The sequence below is a fragment of the Macaca thibetana genome, unplaced genomic scaffold, assembly GCF_024542745.1.
Source record: "Macaca thibetana thibetana isolate TM-01 unplaced genomic scaffold, ASM2454274v1 unplaced_scaffolds315, whole genome shotgun sequence".
Lineage (NCBI taxonomy): Eukaryota > Metazoa > Chordata > Mammalia > Primates > Cercopithecidae > Macaca > Macaca thibetana.
The window spans coordinates 1-13,117 of NW_026089104.1; the positions used below are offsets into that span (position 1 = coordinate 1).

The following is a 13,117-nucleotide window of genomic DNA, read 5'->3' on the forward strand; positions in this document are numbered from 1 at the left end:
AGAGAAAATGAGCTATTTCTATATACAAATAGGCCTTGATTTTTTAAACTTTCTAACTAAACTAATTTATTTTGAAGTACATTATATTTACATTTTCATCCATGTTTAGAATTAAACACTTTGACTGGCTATCCTTGCATACAAAAAGAGTCCAGGAAAGAAATTTCCAAAACAAAAAGATGGAAAGTAAGATCCTAAATCAATCAATTTATTTGAAAAGTGTCTAAGAACCTGCAAATGCTCTTAGCCAGACTGAAGAGTCACAAGTCTCATACTCATGTGTCAGTAGCCACAACCCCACTTTGTCCCTTCTGTGGTCATCTGTCCCCTTGATGTTGGATTAGATGAAGCCTGGACCACTCGGGGGTAAGCCATTTTCAGATAATGGGGCTTACTTTGTCAAAGTTGTGATGCAGAACACACAAAATCCTGGCTCCTGGTGAGACTTAAGTGATGTGCCAGTGGCTAATGCTTAACAACTCACTCGATGATCTATGAATATTAATTTTAGGCCACTCACTTGTAGATTTCAGACAGGGAATATTTTAGAACCTTTTTTTCCCTAATTCATGCCTTATGAGATAAAATGTGCTTGAGAACACTGTTTTAAATTACCAGCACCCCTTCTACTCAAGTGCTACATGCAGAAAGAGAAGTCAAGTCATTCCCAGCATTGCAATACAGTATTCTCCAATAGCAGCAAAGTTTCCAGGCTAGCTCACAGGGGCTAGCCTAGTGGAAATATTAACAAATTGCTGAATAACTCTCTTATATGGATGCAATTTCATCCGCTGAGACCATGTACAATGCCTGGGAGCATAGAGATGCTCAGACCATTGCCCTCTGAGGACTTGTTTTGAATGAGAGGAAACAAGCAGCTTCCACAGTGGATCAGATTCTCTTTGTTCTTGGCCTAAGATGTAGATTATAAGTGCCCAGGCTTCCTATTTCTCCTGGTACCTGCGCAAGCTGATGGCTCACAGCAGGTGGGGCACACATTCAGTGGCCTTGTCAGTCTAGCTTCAGAAGTTCATAAGATAAAAGGCAAAGTTTGAGTTCCCAAATAATTCATAATAAACAGCATATATTTTAACATCCTTTTTGACTGTCTTTTTTCCAACAAAAGACATTTTCTCATCTATTGTTTAAAATAAAATTCCACAAGCTCTGCTTTGACCTGCAGTATTTTATCTATCCTGAGTCTCAGGACACTGTCGATGGAATTAATGTATAATGTGTTAAGGCCTGTGTGACTTTCTCTTGTTTACTTTGGGGGAAAGGATGCCAGGCACATATACAATGTCTCGGTGCTAATACTTTATGATGGATTAACTCAAAGCATTGGGAGATGACTCATATTATTGTAGCATGCTTTCCTTTATTGAAGGTGGAGGGTGGGTGGTGGTAGAATGTGATTCCACAGAAATGGTCCACATCTTCAGAATGTTCTCCTGGCACTTTTTTATTTTGAGACAAATGTGCTCAGTTTTTGTTCTCATTCTGTCTTTTAAGTTCTGATACCCAGCAGGATTTTCACATGTGTTTATGTTGAAATTAAACCAATGCAAAAATTTTTACCCTCATATGTTGCTAATTCCTGAGCCTATTCTATTTACAGTTTTTTCCTCCTGTAAAACCCATATCTTATTAAATGTCTTTTCTTCTTCTAGATTTTTTTAAATAGTAGCTCAATTTTAGTTTTATTCAGTCTCAATTTTAGAAAAACCCTGAGATTAGCCAAATATTTGAACATTGTAAGATATTAATCAGTTTAATCAGAAAAAAAAGATCTAGAAACACTTCCTACAGTTCCAGAAGAGTGAGCTGTCCTAGCTGAGGGCTATTTCATAACAGGTAGTATTTCATCAAAGCCTATATATGTGGACACTAATGGTGAGTCATCACCAGAGGAAGATGAAAAATCTGCAGTCTGTATTTGTGTTGATGCCACATTTCAGGGCAAAGGTTTTGCATCCAGACCATGCACTCTACCATCCTAAATCCGTGGCTGCTGTGCCAGTGGCTGTTTTCATACCAAAAATGGAGGGAGAAAATGGGCTAACTCCTGGGCTCTCTGACTGCAGTCAGGCCAAGGATGAGGGAACAAGCATCTGTTCACTAGGGTGAGGATTTAAAGCATCTTCTGGGTTTTCAAATCCTACCAAGAAAAGCTTCAGAGGCAGACCTTGAGTCTCTGTGAACTCCATCCTGTCTTTGAATGACTGGGCTCCTCAGCAGGTCTACAGATGTCTAGTTCTTTGTGGGGTGGTGGTAACTCTTGACATTTATTGTCCAGATCTGATCTGCAGCACTTAGGATGCCTCCAGCCTATGGAGATGGAGCATACATCATGCATGTTCACTGTACATGCTACACCACTTCTCAAGCCTCAACCTCTATCAAAGGGCTTTTGGGAATGGCCCAAGATGGGAGTAACCTCTCTTTTCAGCTGCGTCAAATTCTTACACCACGTTCTTTGGTTTTTTTCCTCATAATACAAGGCCAAGCACATCTGCAAAAAAGACATTGCTGGAGGAGGTGCAAGAGCTGGAAACCAAGTTTCCTGTCCTGGGAAAAGCAGTGGTGTGGAAGAGCAGTGGAAAGAGGTAGGGAGCTTCATCCCAGTACCTACAGAAAACAAATTCTCCCGGTCCCTTTCTCTGTTTTTCTATTTATACATTTTTTTTTTTCACATATTGGTTTTCTATAGAAGCACAACATGCTCAGTTTTAAGCATTTTTGGTTATACTCAAATTTAAGTTGTACTCTTTCAGTGGCCACATGAAATCTGACTTTCTGGGTCACTGGGTCTGTCTCTAGGTAAGAATGGGGGTTTTATTGGGTTTAGAGGTGAGCAAAACTATCCATGTGCCAAAAAATTGATGTCATAGCATTATTATCTTAAGGTGGAAAAGTGTAGGTTTAGCAATATTGGTTGGGGAAACCAGCCGCACACCATCCAGCCCCACACCACCCTGTGGGTACCCCCAGTTTGGCGGAGACCAAGGAGTTAGAAAGAGACAGAATAAGCATTTAAAAGGCGGGTCCAGGGGACCGTAGCATCAGAGGCTTGCTCACTGCCCAAAGCTCTCGGGCTCCACCCAATTTATTGCTTTACAGGATCTTTGTTCTTAGGGCAGATGGGAGGGGTTGGAAGGGATGAGGAAAAGGATTAATTAGTGAAGGAGAACTCAATAAGATGCATAGCAGAGGCGGTTTCTGTGAATTTCCTTGAGCAAAGGCATGTGTCTAAACTACTTAAGATCTTTGACTTATCGGGACTGAAATGGGTGGGAGTGGGTTTCAGGAGGAGCCAAGATGTTCGATTGTACTCCACTGCCTCAAAGGAGTGTTACCTCCCTGAGCAAACTGTGGAATGTCGCTGAGTGGTTATGCTCTCGGGGCATAAAGACATGAAGGCAATAAGGAGACTTTTCTCCTGAGAGGCCACCCATGGCTCCCCATGGGTGTCTCACACAGGGAAGACCAACTCATCTGACACCCCAGAAACTCTCTTTCCCACAAGTATTCCACAGAGGAGTTAAATCCAAGCCTTTGAATTTCAGACTCAGTTATTGTATCCAAGGATGAGTATCACACATGAAGGTTTGCATGTGAAATAATTCATGTTATTATTCATTTAAATCTTGTTAATCCCACTTCAGCATATCTAGGTGAGGGAGTTGTTTTTAATTAACTAATATTTCTGCTGGGGTTGAGAAGGATCGTGTGAACTTTGGAACAATATTGCTTCTTGCATTCCTAATTGCTTATGAACATCAGCCTGCCTGCCCTTCCTGCACATAACAGCTAGGCCTGTGCATAATTTTTGTTTCATCACATATGTTAAGACTGTCTTAGAGTATACTCTGTTAATATTTCTATACCACCAAGAAAAATTTTCCTGGCCTTGAGAAAAATTTTCAGAGTACTAAAAAGCCATTGCTGTATTAAGGATATTGAATGTCTAGAATATTTTGAATATCATTCTATAAATTCTTAGAAGGAAATCTGTAAGTAACTTCTAATGAAACACATATCTAGAATTAAAATATTTATAGAGATTTCCACTTTGTGTAGGGTTTTATATTTTATTTCTACCACATTTTAACACAATAAAGATCAAGCTTTTTTTTTGTTAAAGAGAATCCAAAAATTTTGAGAGGCTTTAGAAATATAATTTCAAATAAATATTTTAGGAAGGAGATTTATGACATATAGTTGAAGTTGTGGATTTTTGATTACATTAAGTACACTTATTAAGCATTCATTTTATAGCACCTACACTAGTCACTAAAAAATTATCAGTCTTAGCTGGGCGTGGTGGTGCATGCCTGTAATCCCAGATACTAGGGAGGCTGAGACAGGAGAATCACTTGAACCTGAGAGGTGGAGGTTGCAGTGAGCCGAGATTATGCCATTGCACTCCAGCCTGGGAGGCAGAGTGAGACCCTATCTCCAAAAAAAAAAAAAAAAAAAAAAAATTACCAGTCAACAACACAAAAAGCACTGTATTCAATAAAATTAAAATTGTCAATATGTGGGGATACCGGGTGATTTTACTGCAAGTGTATATACAACTGCTACATGTGAGTGAGGCATGCACAGGATTGTTCTATATTTCACTTGGCTTAAGCTTAAGCACATGGCTCAGAACCTACTAGAGTTTTAAGGACCTACAACATTCTTTGGGACCTGAAAAAAATATTTATAGGCTCCAAAAATTGGGGAGCAGGAAACCTTTGCATAATAAAACTAAGAAACACTTAAAACACTGTAAAATGAATATCAGTTGTAATAACTGTTAAGCTTAGGAAGCACAATGAGTTTATCATATTTAGAAACAATTCACAGGCTTTCTTATATCTCAAGAGTTCTCAGGTATACACAATTGCTGAGCAAGCATAAGTAATTTCTAAGTAAAATGAGAATTTCAGAGTGCCCCAAGTTCTAAAACTCCTTGAAAATATTCTACAAGAAAACATTACATAAGGCTGAAATCAGGTTTGGCCTGCTGGGCTCTTATCAGAAGACTCTGGAAAGAAACTTCTTCCATGCATGTTTATGCTGTTAGCAGAATCTATTGCCTTTCTTGAATTTATAGAACTGAGGTAACCATTCCTTACTGGCTGTCAACTGCAGGACAGAGGACACCTTTGTATCCTAGAGGCTTTTATAAGGACTTTGTATTTGTCCCTACATCTTCAAGCCAGCAAAAATGAGTTGAATCCTTCTCATACTTAGAATTTCTCTGACTTCCCATTCTGCTGCATGTCTCTTATTTTCTGTTCTGCCACATCTTCCACTGGCTTTGTACCTTCCCCTTCTGCTTTTGAAGGCTCATGTGATTACATTGGGTCTGCCCAGATAACGCAGGATAAAATCCTTATTTTAAAGTCAGCTGACCAGTAACCTTAATTCAATCTGCAAAGTCCCTTCACAGCAGAACTTACATACACTTACAGTGTTTTATTGAATTACCTCGGGATAGGGAACTGGGGGTTTCTTGAGAATTCTGCCTACCCCAAGAAGATATTCTGGGCTCCTCTCTTTTATATAGAGTGTTGTTTCTTTCTCATATTTTAAAATTCCTCCTCTTAGGTGCTTAATCATTGAAAATACTTATCTTATAATCTTTATTTGCATTGTTATTTTGTAAGACCCTCGGAGGGCAGTCTAAATGTTTGTGTCTGTTAATTTGTGATCATAGGGATTGGTTCCCTTCATGTTTCCTTATGTCTGATTGTAAATTTGTTTCAGCCTGGGTTGAGGTTTTGTGTTTACTCTACCATCTGACTCCTTATGTTAATTTAATGTTTGGGACTAATCAAACCAGGCACATAGTGTAAATTCAAACCCAAAATATATTTGAATGCAAACCTGTTTACATTATTATAGCACACTCTGTACCTCCTCTCCAGAGTATAGAGCAAACTGGACAAGCTTTATTATTGTCTCCCAATGTCGTGGTTTTGGGTTTGTGATTTCTGTGCATGTGTGTTTTTTTGTTTGTTTGTTTTTGTTGTTAAACGTTCCACCCTTCTGCTGAATGTGTACCCCTTTGAAAGTCTCAGCCATATGAACAGGGTCTCATCAGTTTCAACCTTTCATTTATAAGAAGCCTGAAATCTTTGTGTTTGGAACATTCAAACCAAAGTTCATACATTATTGAGATAGGATAACTTCTCTAAGGCAGCTTCTTTGAGCTTTAAGTTTTAAGGTATCCATTTTATTTCTGACCTCTAAAGATTTTTCTTAGTTTCTTAGGGACTCAGGTATTCATTTTAGGTAATTTTAATTAGGATAGGTTTTAGGTTGTCTAGTTTTTCTTTTTACCAGAAACAGAAATTCTTTCAGTGATTTATTTTTCAAACCAAGTTTTATGACCTCTACAACTACAACTCCACTCATGTCAGGAATGACTTTCATGTTGCCAAGTCAGTAAATATTTTGTCTTGATCTTAGGCCACATTTCATCAAAAACGTTTTCATTGAGATATTCCTGTTAGAAACACTTTTTGCTTTAATATTCTAATATTTTTGCTTTTGTAACAGTGTGCTTAGCTTGGCTTTCCTATTTTTTCTTCTTTTACTTCACTTTAATCTTTTCAGGACTACATGTGCAGGTCTGTTATATAGGTAAATTAATGTCATGGTAGTTTGTTATACAGATCATTTTTTCCCCTGGTATTAAGCCTATTACCCATTCATTATTTTTTTCTGATCTTCTCTCTCATCCTACCCCACCTTCCACCTTCTGATAGGTTCAAGTGTTTGTTGTTCCCCTCTATGGGTCTATGTATTAACGTTTAGCTCCCACGTATATGTTAGAACATGTGGTATTTGGCTTTCAGTTTCTGCATTGGTATCTTAAGTGTAACAGTCTCCAGTTCCATCCCTGTTTCTGCACAGGACATAATTTCATTCTTTTTATAGCTGCATAGTATTTCATGGTCTTACTATTCTGACAATTTTTAGTTTTCCCATAGCTTTGTTGTATCCTAAATTGTATAATAATTCCTTGGGCGTTTGCTTTTCTCACTCCACAATTTTTATCAGATTTTAATACTTAAAATATTTTTTCTCCAATATGACAATGGCTACTGAAGTGATCTCCTTGACTCTACTCCTCTGTTGTCTTTCAAGGCATTGCCCACCCTGCAGTCAAAGTGATTTTCTTTTTGAGGTAAAGTTTCACTTTTTTTTTTTTTCTTTTTCTTTTTTTTTTTTTTTTTTTTTTGAGATGGAGTTTTGCTCTTGTTGCCCAGGCTGGAGTGCAATGGTGTGATCTCGGCTCACCACAACCTCCACCTCCTGGGTTCAAGTGATTCTCCTGCCTCAGCCTCCTGAGTAGCTGTGATTACAGGCATGTACCACCATGCTTGGCTAATTCTGTATTTTTAGTAGAGATGGGGTTTCACCATGTTGGCCAGTCTGGTCTTGAATTCCTGACCTCAGGTGATCCACCTGCCACAACCTCCCAAAGTGCTGGGATTATAGGCATGAGCCTCCGTATCTGACCCAAAATAATAATATTGATACAGGAGCTATGTAGAAAGAAATTATTTAAGCATATAATGAGGGATAAAGAGTCATTGACAGAGCTTCCCTTCTAATAAAAAGCAGCCCAGAAAATTATTTCTTTTTTCTAACAAAGAGCAGCCTGAAAAATTGAGCTGCAGATATAGATAAACATACTGGAAGCTTGCATGGGGCAATGCTGGCAACTATGCCAAGAGAAAAATGCTACCTGGGGGCCACACGTAGTCAACATGGAGGTTCCATCTTCCCTTTTGTTACCATGTTTATAGGAACATAGAAATGGGCAACATGTCACAGCTTAGGCAGATAACCTGCCTGCATAATAAAAGATTAAAATGGGGCTACCAGAGATTCACCTTCTATGCAAATGGCACACCTGGTCTAACCAGTTTTTTATGTCCTATTCAAATCAGACACTGCCTCCTCACCAGCTGATCTTTAAAACTCTGTATTTTGCCATAGACAGGCAACCCATTTTTCCAGGACAACTCTTTGCAGCAGACAGCTATTCTCTTTCTTTTGACCTCCACTCTCATTCTCACTCTTTGTGTGTCTGCATCCTAGTTTTACATGGCCATAACATAAGGAACCATGGGTGTTGGGTAAGTATAGCAGTGGACCCCAAATCTCTACTTTTATTTTGAGGTCTTTCACTCCTCAATTTTAAATTGTAAAATCAAACTTAAAACTGGGTATCTGATGGCCAGTTAAGAGGCTGGGTATCTGATGGCCAGTTAAGACATGGCCAGTTGTGCTCACTACCATTCTCAAGATGCAGGTGAGGTGACAGGCTTGCTGTGGAATGCTGAGCAAATCCCCCAGTGCCCTCAGGATGCTGGGAATGTTGGTTCTGTTTTGAACGGATTAACTTTCACAAAGAACCTTGCCGTCCTGTGGGACTGGAGGAGATCTAGAGGCAGTTCCTGGCCAAGGCTACACCACAATGTTACCCAAAGGCTACTGGATGTACTCTTCCAGCCTCTTACTGCTCATTAGGCATCAGCAACACAATCTCCAAGGATTTTTCATCAATTTTTTTTCTTTCCTCTCCATGACCACCATGTCTCCTGTCCCCTCTTTGTATGCAATGCTGCAAGAATTTTTACAGTTAAAGGAAATAATCATATCAGGCAAGATCAGCAATTCCACAGTAACTGGGCATATAGCTTAAGGGATTGCCATTTTTGTGATTTTTCTAGGAACAGAGGGTCTCCCCTCCCTACCCAGTGAACATCTTTTTCTCTATCCTTTGTCTGGAAAGTACACGGTATTTCAAGACCTACAGTGCCACCCAGTGGAATAGGAATCCTCTCCAACAGATACCTTGTCAGGCCTTTGCTGGAACACTGTATTTTCCCAATACTATTCCCTTTTTGCACCCCTCAACTATAAACCAAGCTTTATGCCCCATCCATGAATGGGAAAACTCAACAATGAGGAGGAAAATGTCTCCCAAAACCAAATTTTGTGTCAATAATTTCCCTTCAACAGAAAAACTGCCATTTGGTCACTACATGTCTTAAAGGCACCTATTCTACTTCCTGTTAGAACAATACTTAAATAATAAGGGGATTTCATGTAGTAAGGATGCTAACCAGAACCACTGCCTAAGAATATATACTTTAATCTGGGGTATAATAACAGCATATAGAGCACAACCCAGTACTCTCACTCCATTAAGGGGCCTTGCCCACATACAACTGTTACATAGTCTGTCCTGAGAGCCATCTATTGGGAAGCCACAGAGATCACAGAAGTCTAGAAAATCAAAGGGAAATCGCCAACAGAGGACTAAAGTTGAATTGGCAAGTGTGACTAATCCCATTGCTTAGTTCCCCCGGATCCATGTCTGAGGGTGATGTCTGCATCCACTTTAATGGATGCTGGGGCTCAGGGAATCAAGGAAAGAAACAGTTGAAAGGATACCCCCATTGGTACCTCCTTTACCCTGGATCATTCCAAAAGAAAGAAAGGACACTAGGTCAGGTGCAGTGACTCACACCTGTAATCCCAGCACTTTGGGAGGCCAAGGCAGGTGGATCATGAGGTCAGGAGATCCAGACCATCCTGGCTAACACAGTGAAACCTCATCTCTACTAAAAATACAAAAAATTAGCCAGGCATAATGGTGGGGGCCTATAGTCCCAGCTACTAGGGAGGCTGAGGCAGGAGAATGGTGTGAACCTCAGAGGCAGAGCTTGTAGTGAGTCGAGATCATGCCACTGCACTCCAGCCTGGGTGAGCCATCTCAAAAAAAAAAAAAAAAAAAAAAAAAAAAACAAAAACAAAACAAGAAAAAGAAAGAAAGGAAGGAGACTAAAGGGATACCTTTTTCTCACTTCTCTTTTTAGATGAGTAACAGACTATCTTCAGCCTGTACTCCACTGGAGTGCATTATGAAGCATTGGGACTCCTATGACCCCAGGACTTTGAAGAAAAAGTGGCTAATTTTCTTTTGCACAAAGGTATGCCCTTCTTATTAGCTTGAACTAACCTGACTTTGGAGGGAAGCCTTGATTTTAATACTATCCAAAAATTAGATCTTTTCTGTAGACGAGAGAGCAAATGGGTCAAGGTTTTCTACGTACAGGTTTTCTTTGCCCTGTGAGACAACCTAGACCTTTGCAAACATTGCACAATTGACCCAGATCTTTTAGCAGTCATATCAGGGAGGCACAAAGGAAATAATTCTCCAAAACTAGAAAGGCAACTTCTAGGAGAACCATCTGAGGAAGCAATCTAGTGTCCTAGCCCCTTCTGTTCCCCTTATTCAGGTCCCCCTCTAACCACACCATAGGCTCTTCCACTTCCACCATATCCAAAACTTCCCACTCCTCCAGCTTTGCTCTTAATCATATGGGAAATGCCCAATGAAGGTGATGCCACTAGCGTTCAAGTTCCCTTCTCATTTCAGGACCTTAGGCAAATAAAGGGAAACTTAGGCCAATTTTCTGATGACCCTGATAGCTATATAGAAGCCTTCCAAAATTTATCTCAGGTGTTTGACCTCTTGTGGAGGGACGTTATGCTGCTCCTAAGCCAAGCTCAAATGCTGCTGAAAAACAGGCAGCTCTGCCGGCATCAGAGGAATTAAAGATGAGCAATATGTTTCTTCTAGTAGGCCAAAAAGCAAAAGAGAAAATAGGTAAGGGCAAAAAAAGGGAAAACACCATTCCCAATAAAAAGAGGGGAAATAACTCCTGACAACCCTCATTAGAACCCCAATGACTTCACAGATAAATGGAAAAGGAAACACTTTTTATTGTGCATATTGGAAGGCCTGTGAAGAATTAGTGCCAAACCTCTTAGTTACTCTAAAATGTCCATGACAGACAAAAATCCACATGAGAATCCCACAACCTTTATGGCAAAGCTGAGAGAAGCACTAATAAAACATACCTCCATATCACCTGAAACAGTTGAGGGACAGCTAATTTTAAAAGACATGTTTATTACACAGGAAGCTCCTAATATTAGAAGGAAACTACATAAGGAGGCTACAGGACCAGATACCACCTTGGAAAATCTCTTGAGGATGGCCACCTTGGTATTTTATAGTAGGAACCAGGAGGATGTCCAGGAGAAAGAGAGGAAACACAGAGAAGGACAGGGGCTGTAGTAACTGCTTTACACACTTGCAAGATCCAGGATCCCTGAGGTGCATCTGCTAGTTGCTACCAATGTGGCAAGTCAGGGCACTTTAAGAAAGATTGCCCAGGGAGCAAGAAGCAGCCACCTTGACCCTGTCCAGCACATGGCAGTGACCACTGAAAATCAAACTGCCTCCAGAGATGGAGGTCACCATGTCCAAAACTGGTTTCACCAATGGTCCAGCAGGACTGATGAGTCCCTGGGATCAGACCCCCAGCTCCAGTGGTTCGAACTGCCATTATTGCTCAGGAACCCTGGTGATTCTGGAAATTGAAGGAAGGAGGATGAATTTCTTTCTGGACACTGGAGCCAGTTTTTTACTTCTCTCTAATCCAGGCCTCCCCATCTTTCTGTAGCATAACCATGATATTCATCTCAGGAAAGATTCTAACCTGATATTTTTCTCAACCGCTTAGTTGTAGTTTGGGAGATCTATTATTTACACATATCTTCTTAATCATGCCTAAAATCCCACTCCTTTATCAGGTAGAGATATTTTAACTCACATGGGGTCAGCATTCTTATAGCCCCAGAACAAACTCTTTGTTTCCCCCTGGTGGAAACTAATATTAATTCAGAAGTGTGGGCAATTCATGGAAGAATAGGTCAAGTTATAAGCACTAGGCCAGTCCAGATTCACCTTATGGATCCCAGTTTTTTGAGGAGCTTTAGGCGATAGTTAGGACAATATTCCCTAAAGCCAGATGCTAGGAAAGGGCTAGAAGCCATTAATAATAACCTGAAAATGCAGGGCCTCATCAAACCCTGTAACAGCCCTGCAATACAACTGTCCCAAGGAACACACCTTCTTTGGGTCATTTTTTCCAAGGCTTTACTGTGGCTTTACCCTTCAAAGTTAGGGCTGAACCCTTTTGAAATGCTATATAGATGGTCTTTTCTTACAAATGATTTTATTTTAAGGAAAGAGACCTCTTAGTTGGCTTAGCATATAACCCCCTAGCTCACTTTCAACAAGGATTAACACACCTTAGACAGAGAAATCCACCTGCATAATAAAAGATTAGGGTGGGAGCTACCAAAGATTTGTGTTCTATGCAAAGGACACACCTGGTCTAACCAGTTTTTTACACCCTATATAAGTCAGACACCACCCCCTTACCATCTTATCTATAAAACTCCAGCATTTCACAACAGACCACCAGTCAATTTTTCCAGACACCTGTCTGCAACAGAGAGCTATTCTCTTTCTTTTGCATGTTAAACTTCTGCTCTCAACTTCACTTTTTGTGTGTCCATGTCCTTGTTTTCCATAGCTGTGAGACAATGAAACTCGAGTGTTACTCCAGACATCGAAGCTATTTTATTATGAAAGCACACTTCTGATTATGCAGTCTCCTTCTTAAATTTTTTAAATGGCTTTCCATTAGAATGAAATTTAAAAGTCCTTTATGCCCTGAAAGCCTACACCAGTTGACTCCTAGCTTCATCTGTGAGTATCTTATTTCTTTTCTTACTATACCATAATGACTGTATCAGCTAGGGTTGATTGTTGCATAAGCCACAGAATTGTAAATTCTGTGCAATTTCAGCAAAAAGGGGGAATATATTACCTATTTTTGCTTGTTGCAGAGAATTAAGTGCAATACCTGTCTCGTAATTCTGGAAGGACAGAAATAAGCTTAGTTTTAAGAGTTAGATGAACAAGAATTAACTAATAGGCTTCATTTTACTACCATTGGACTAACATAGGTCTGACCATTTTCTGCCCTCTTGAGTACATGTTTAAAGTTTAAACACCCAAGAGAAACTATTATTGTCTTGGCATGGGTCACATGTTCAGCCATGGGCCAAGAAGGTATGAAATGTGGGAGGCACAATTCACTGATAGAAAATATAATGCTATTTGGGAAAGAATATAATGCTATTTGAAAGGAATTCTGAGTAAGTAAAAACAACAGAAATT

The 13,117-nt window shown here is 39.8% G+C and overlaps 1 long non-coding RNA gene across 1 annotated transcript; it reads left to right on the forward strand.

Moving 5' to 3' along the window:
* The first annotated feature begins 56 nt into the window (after positions 1-56).
* LOC126947433 (uncharacterized) lies at positions 57-12,713 on the forward strand. Its single transcript, XR_007723073.1, has 3 exons — positions 57-2,606; positions 9,894-10,007; positions 12,468-12,713. It is a non-coding gene; the product is annotated as an uncharacterized LOC126947433 (long non-coding RNA).
* The last annotated feature ends 404 nt before the right edge of the window (positions 12,714-13,117 follow it).